Source organism: Chinchilla lanigera, unplaced genomic scaffold (assembly GCF_000276665.1).
Source record: "Chinchilla lanigera isolate Chin_1 unplaced genomic scaffold, ChiLan1.0 scaffold00007, whole genome shotgun sequence".
In the NCBI taxonomy this organism is placed as follows: Eukaryota; Metazoa; Chordata; class Mammalia; order Rodentia; family Chinchillidae; genus Chinchilla; species Chinchilla lanigera.
Genome location: NW_004955408.1, coordinates 6,143,554 through 6,151,067, shown reverse-complemented (window position 1 = coordinate 6,151,067; position 7,514 = coordinate 6,143,554). Strand labels below are relative to the sequence as shown.

The window sequence follows — 7,514 nt, the reverse complement described above, 5'->3', positions numbered from 1 at the left end:
CCTTCAGCGGAGCTACCTCCCCAGCCCTTTTTCATTTTTGACAGAGGGTCTAGTTAAACTGTTCAGTTCTTCATATGGGAATCTGATTTTTGTTTGTTTTTCTTCCGGCACCGGGAATCGAACTCAGGACCTTGCACTTGCCAGGCAGGCGCTGTGCCGTTGAGCTAAATCCCCAGCCCCTTGGGAATCCGATTTATGGTCTTCCTGCCTCAGCCTCCCAGGGATTACAGGCATGCATCACCACGCCCAGCTCCATGGCGCCTTTAGTCTAGCCGTTTAGAGTACTGGGGATTGAACACCGGCCTCCTCCGCTTCCCTCCCCTTCCTCTCCTTCCTTCCCTTTCCTCTTCTCTTTCCTTGAGACAGCTCTCCCTAAGTCCCTAAGTTGCCTCCCGCCTCGGCCTCCCAAAGTGCTGGGCTCATCGGCATGGGCTTCCGAATCTCCTTGGATCTGAGAGTTTCTGTCACTCCTCCCCTCTGTGGTGGTAGTGAGCAACCCGGCCGGCTGTTTCATCCCTTATCCCCTCGCTGGGTGTGGCCGTGTTCTCATGTCGAGCCTGGAGCTGGGGGGAGAGTGCCCAGAGTCAGGGTGTCCTGGCTACAGCGCCTTCGGGGGCTTGCTGTGCGTGTGTGCGACACTAGGCTGGGGCTCTGCTCCGTCTTCGGAGCATGCGCTTTCTTTTTTTCTTTTTTCTTTTTTTTGTGTGTGTTTTTGATACAGTATCACTATGCAGCTTAGGCTGGTCTTGAGCTCACTTTGTAGCCCAAGCAGGCCTCAAACTCGAAGCAATCCTCCTGCCTCAGCCTCCCAAGTGCTAGGATTATAAGCATGCGCCACCACGCGCGGCTATACTTGCTTATTAATATTATCTATTTTTTATTGGTTTTTTTTCAGGTACCAGGAATCGAACTCACAACCTTGCGCTTGCCAGGCAGGCACTGTGCCACTGAGCTAAATCCCCAGCCCCTATTAATATTATCTAAAGTTAGTAATCAGGGCCGAGGATGTAGTTCAGCAGGCTGAGGCTCCTGCCTGACAAGTGGGAGGTCCTGAGTTTGACTCTGGGTTCTAAATTAGTAATCATCTATGTATTTTTTCAAGAGAAAGTGTTGGAACGAGGATATAGCTCAGCAGCACAAGTGCCTGCCTGGCAAGTGCAAGGTCCTGAGTTCGATTCCGGATACCCCCAAAAAAAAGAGAAAGCGGTGAAGCTGGGCGTGGTGACGCACAACTGTAATCCCAGCACTCGGGAGGCTGAGGCAGGAGGATCATTGCAAGTTCAAGGCCAGCTCTACAAAGTGAGCTCAAGGCCAGCCTGAACTGCACAGCGAGACCCTGTCTTAAAAAGACCAAAAAAAAAAAAAAAAAAAAAAGAGAGAGAGAGAGAAAGCATTGATTTCTCTCAAGTAAGGGTGACCACGCATCCCTTTAGCACCCAGAACCCTATGTCCCCACAAGCTCTCAGTTCTAGGCAAAGCAGGGTGTTTGGTCACCGTGTTTAAATACCAAGTACATGTCAGGCAAGTTTGAACAGAGGGTGGTAAATCTGAGCAATGCGAGTAGTGATCTTGTTGTTTCCCTTAGAGGGGAATTGTGCACCAAACACTGTCCATAGAAAATAAGGATTTTTCCAGAACATTGGCTTTTAGATGACCGAATAGTATTCCATTGTGTGACTTACCCTTAGGGTCCTACTGATGGACATTTAGTTTCTTTCCAATGTTTTTCCATAGTAAATAGGCCATAAATGTTCTTATTTGTCTGTTCTATAAACGGATAAATTCTGCACTAATAATTTGTTTGGAAAGTAAGGTTTCCTGCTAAAAACAAAACCCAGAGCCATGGAAGACTTTCATCCAGGGCCTTCTGTGAGTCTCTCTCCCTCAGGTGACCGCCGGGGCTTCGGGCAGGTTTAAATGGGTGGGCAGCCAAGGCATAGGAAGGATGCCCGCAGGGGAGAGGAGAGGCTCCCTGAGCTTGCAGGGGAGAGAAGGCTCGGCCGGGGCTGCGGTTCCCAGCGCCCAGGCCCCGCTCGGAGGGGGTTGTTTATCAAGCAGTGGGAGCCGAGCTGGCCAGACTTGGAGGGGCGCAGGGCTGAGAGACTGGGCCCATTCAGCCGTGTTCTGAAAGGCGCAGGGGAAGGAAGGGAGGAAAAACAAGTCCAGACGCACGCTGGGTGGCTGCTGGCCAGCCGGCCCCTTAGCACGGGGAGTCCGGTGCCAGCCTGCAGGGCCACCGCTCCGCCTGGGCCCTCCCTGGACTGGGAGGTTTGGGTCCATGTGCAATTGCTTTCTGGGGCTCAGAGGAATGGATTTTTACAGAGCTTAGGACAGTTCAGTACTTTTCCAGAGCGATGGTCTCCCCGCGCCAGGAAAGTGGTTTTCCAGCCGTGCCGCGCACCCTGTGGGTTAATGCGTCCTTTGTCTGTGGAAGGAGCTGAAGTCTCACCTGCCAAGCTCCGCTGCTGCTAGCAAAACACAAGGTCCCGAAGTCCAGAACATTTGGGAAATGAAGCAAATTGTTTACGGGGGGATTCTGAGCCTTGCGTATGCGACGCTATACTTGAGACTTCTCCAGAAAAGAGGTAAAACGTGCACCACTTCCCTTTGGTGCTTGGAAGACCCTTTCCCCTACAGAATGTAACATTTTCGAGACTGTCGTTCCACTCTGACCCATAGGGTGAGGCCGAGGATGGAGGCCTGTCCTTCACTTCTGGGGCTGCGGGACAGAGAGGGCTGCGGAGTCCGGCCAAGGACGGGTGTTGGGCGCTGCCACACGCTACACCGAAGCCCGGTCTGTGTTGAGTCCACATCTTGCTGCTGCATCCCTGCCTGTTAGATGCAAAGGCTTCTGGGAAGGGCACGGCCAAGGACCTGGCAGCCTCTTTCTCTCGAGAGAACCGTGTGGGCAGAGCTGGGTGAGACACTGAGAGGCCCTCACGCCCCGAACCGGAGGAGGCGTTCACAAGCCCTTCCCCTCTGGGACTCCCTGGAAGAGGCTGCTTCCCACGGCTGGGGAATAAACTTCTCTCCCCTGAAAGAAGCTGGGGATGAAATGTTACAGCGCCAGAGAGGCGCTCAGGTCCAGTCGTCTGCTTTGTCACAAATTTGCTAACTGATCTTAGAATGTTATTTTTTTTTTTGTCTTTTTGAGACAGGGTCTCGCTATGCAGTTCAGATTGGCCTTGAGCTCACTTTGTAGCCCAGGCTGGCCTCAAACTCGCAACGATCCTCCTGCCTCAGCCTCCCAAGCGCTGGGACTACCGGTATGTGCTACCACACCCAGCTTAGAATGTTCTTTCCCAGGTATATATACATACAGCGGAACATCCACCAGGCAGTGGTGCTTGCCTGTGCTTTTAGCACTCTGTGAGGCTGAGGCAGGAGGGCTGCAAATTCGAGCCCAGTCTGGGCACCTTGGTTATTTAAAGAGACTTTGTCTGAAAATGAAAGAAAAAGACGCCAGGTATGTAGCTCAGTGCAAAGGCTCTGGGTTCCATCCCCAGTACCACACTCACACACACACACTCACACAGTCATACTCACACACACACACACACACACACACACACATGTTGTACATAGCATAAGGAAATATATGCAACTTTTATTTATCAATTTGAAAAGTCCCTTCACATCTCTGAGCTTCATTCTCTTCCTCCGTGGTACAAGGGCTCAGACTGCTCTTCTGCCGGCATTTTGGCCACAAGACGCTCCTGCCGAACAGCCTTCAGCGGTGCCCCGTACACAACAGAGGAGTGGTCTTCGCCCGGACGCTTTGAGTGAGTGTCGTAGCCTGCTAACACTGAAGCGTTCGCTGCACAAGCCAGGCGGAGGCTGTCAGAGCTGCTCTGGGAGGAAGCAGGGAGCTGTGACTGAGGGGGGCAAGCAAAAGTTTGTTTTTGTGCCAGGAATCAAACTCAGGACCTTGCGCTTGCTAAGCAGGCGCTGTGCCGCTGAGCTGTCTCCCCGACCTTTCTTCGTCGTTTTGAACTCACTATGCAGTTCAGGCTGTCCTTGAACTCACTGTGTAGCCCAGGCTGTCCTTGAACTCAAAATGATCCTCCTGCCTCAGCCTCCTGAATGCTGGGATTTCAGGCGTGTGCCACCACCCCCCGGCTTCAGAATTCTGTTTCTTGACCTGAGTAGCGTTTTTCTTAGTTATTCACAGTCACATTTCGAATCCATCGTAGTCAGTCACTGAAAACACCGATGTGTCAGCTCGATGGGGTGGCACAAAGCAGAAAACCCTAAATAAGATAGACGTTGGCCACCCGTCCGGGACCCTCCTGTCTCTCAGGAGCTATTCCGATTCCCCATTCTTCTCCCCAGAAAATTTTCCAACTCTTAACCTCTATCGCTCCTTAGAATTCATTCTTTGACTTGGGAGGATAGGAACTGGCGAGCTGACTCCTAGCGTCTCCCCTGCAGCATCTGATAAGAGAAGCTGCCCTTATGGATTGGTCGGTCTACAGCTTCCCGGCTTTGCCTCTCCCGGCCCTGCAGTGCCTCGTGGCTTCCGCAGTGTCGGGCTGAGGGGGCCCCCGTGCCTTGGCCCCTCGATTGCATTTCTCTGACTCTGACTCCATGCTCCTCTGGACTTGGTTCTGTTGTCCTCTGAGTTCTCTCCTTTTTTTTTTTTTTTTGTACCAGGAATCGAACTCATGACTTTGCGCTTGTCAGGCAGGTGCTGTGCCGCTGAGCTAAATCTCCAGCCCCTCCTCTGAGTTCTCTTGAGTCACTGTCCCCTGTATTTTCCTTGAGTCCCAGTAACAAGAAGACTGATGGGTGAACATCCTAGGACCAAAGGACCAAGACTATGTATGCTCTGAGCAACTGCGACCTTCATGATCCTGAGATGCCAGCCCGAGATGCCATGAACACTGCAAACTGAGTTACATTTACAAAGGCCTACTTTTTAGGGTCTCAGTGTGTGGCCCAGGCTGGCCTCAAACTCAAGGAGATCCTCCTGCCTCTGCCTCCTGAGTGCTGGGATTAGGGCCTGCCACCATGAAATAAGAAAGGGCGTGACAAAGATGACCGGGAAAACAAGTGGGACAGTCAGTTACAAGACCTCAGGACAGAGCCAAATAATACCCAGGACCCTGTACGTGGAACTTCTCACGTGCTCCTACAAGATGTGGATGGCGCTGGGCATGCGGTGCATGCCTGTAATCCCAGCACTTGGGAGGCTGAGGCAAGAGAATCATTGTGCGCTCGAGGCCAGCCTGGGCTGCAAAGTGAGCTCAAGGCCAGCCTGAACTGCATAGCGAGACCCTGTCTCAAAAAGACAAAAAAAAAAAAAATGTGGACGGCATACAAGGGCACAGATGCCATGAGGGCCCACTATCATGACTCCCCATGGTGGCCCACTCTGTGTCTTCTAGGCCAGGGTCCACTTTTACTTTTGCTTTTATCCTTTTCTCTTGTGTAGCCCAGGTTGGCCTTGGACTTGCAGCAATCCTGCGTCAGCCTCCTGAGTGCTGGGATTACAGGCTTATGCCACCACGCCTGACTTGCAGAGCTGGTTCTTCCCTAACCCCTTCACCTCTCATTTTTCAAATAAACTTTTGACACCGTTAAAAAAAATAGAAGTTTTTGTCTCTTTTAATGGAGGTATAGCCACACATGATGGCACAGGCCTTTCTTTAATCCTGGCACTCAGGAGGCTGAGGCAGGAGGATCCTTGAGAATTCGAGACAAGCCTGGGCTACAAAATGAGCTCAAGGCCAGTCTGAACTTTACAGCAAGTCCCTGTCTCAAAAAGACAAAAAAAAAAAGACAAAAAAAAAAAAAAAAAAGAACAAGAATGGAGGTTTGCCAGCCTGGGTATTCTGCTAATAAGTCAGTAACGGCCGCAGGAGCCAAGGCCTCCTCCTTCACTATCTCACACACACACACACACACACACACACACACACACACCCCTCCATGGGCCTTCGGATTCAAAGTCCAGGAGGGCTGCTGATTTCACCATTGTGTCTGTGTCAGAGCTGGTGGGGAGCGCAGAAGAGGCTTTAAGGGGAGCCTGGAATCACCAGCACAGCCCTTCCTTACACTGGGGCACCAGGTCTAATCCTCCGGCCTCCGCTGTAGGAGAGGCTGGGTAGTGAGTCCTCCTGACACAGTGTGGCCCCGGGCCGAGCCGCGACGGTCTCCGCAAGCCAGGCGCGAGGGAAGGCTGAGCTCGGACTCTCGGTGCGACCTGCCACAGCGGGCCTGGGTCTCCTCTAGGCTCGGTGGGCGACCCGCTGGGAGTCTGTATTGTTTTACAGTCGCGGTTTAAAACAGCTCCAGGATCACAGAACAGACCAGCGTGAACAGCTGTGTGTGGGCAGCTCCCCCGGGGGGCGCTGAAGCAGACACTGCCTGGGGCGACTCCGCCTGCGCCCGCCGGGCCTGCCAGGCACCGTGGGCTTCCCTGGGGGCCCTGGCAGCGCCTTCTTGTTACCTTCAGGGCTGAGAACCTGCACATGGTGTGGATCACCGCCACCCCTGCCAAGGGGCGTGAAAAGCCGTCTTCGGTACCCCGCTGTCTGCTGTCGCTGTCGCTCTCGCCCCTCCCGGGCGGGGAGTCCCTGCGTGGTGTCACTTACCTGTTTCCAAGCAGTGACGGCCCTTTAAGGGAGTGGCCCAGACTGGATCGAGATTCAGAAACTGTGACAGAGAAGAGTGTCCCCCGGGGCCAGGCCTTTCAGTTTTCAGAGACGACAGCACAGATCCAGCTTGATCTGACCAGCGGCTTATTCAGGGCTGAGCCTGGTGCTGACTTGTTTTTTTGCCTCTTTGTTGTTGCTTTGGGTTTTTGTTTTGTTTTGTTTTTTGAGACAGGACCTTACCGTGTGGTAATCCAGGCTGGCCTCAAACTTGCAGTGGCTCTCGGGTCATGAGGCAGGTCTTGCTGTGTATTCCAGGCTGGCCCCAAACTCACCATGCCTTCGTTCCTGAGTGCTGGGATGACAGATGGGCACCACTATGCCCACAGTTCATTGATGATTTTATAACGTGTAAAATGTTGAGAATCATATAGTAGAAAACAACTACTTTTTTTTTGGTGGTGCTAGGGATCAAACTCAGGGTCTCAGACGTTCTGAATATGTGTTCTACCACCAGGATACACCCCCAACCCATACATATATTTTACATATGTAAACGTGTTCATTTATTCATTTACTTTTTTTTCTGTTTCTTTTTTGGTACCAGAATTCAAACTCAAGACCTTGCACTTGCCAGACAGGTGCTGCGCCACTGAGCTGTATCCCGGCCCCATTCATTTACTTTTGAGACAAGGTCTCCTTATCTAGCTCAGGCTGACTTCAAACTCCCTATGTAGTATAGGCTGGCCTGGAACTCACGGTGATCCTCCTGCCTCAGCCTGCCAGTTTCAGGATTAAAGGTATGCCACTGTGCCCAGTTTATTTTATTTTATTTTTTTTTTGTTTGTTTTTTGGTTTTTCTCCGGTACCAGGAACCGAACTCACGACCTTGCGCCTGCCAGGCAGGCGCTTTTGCCG

At 52.2% G+C, this 7,514-nt stretch overlaps 1 long non-coding RNA gene across 1 annotated transcript; it reads right to left on the bottom strand.

The window, feature by feature from the left end:
* Positions 1 to 3,590: 3,590 nt before the first annotated feature.
* Positions 3,591 to 6,586, bottom strand: LOC106147387. The gene is made up of 2 exons (XR_001232268.1): positions 6,452 to 6,586; positions 3,591 to 3,875 (listed from the first exon to the last, which is right to left on the bottom strand). It is a non-coding gene; the product is annotated as an uncharacterized LOC106147387 (long non-coding RNA).
* Between the last annotated feature and the right edge of the window lie 928 nt (positions 6,587 to 7,514).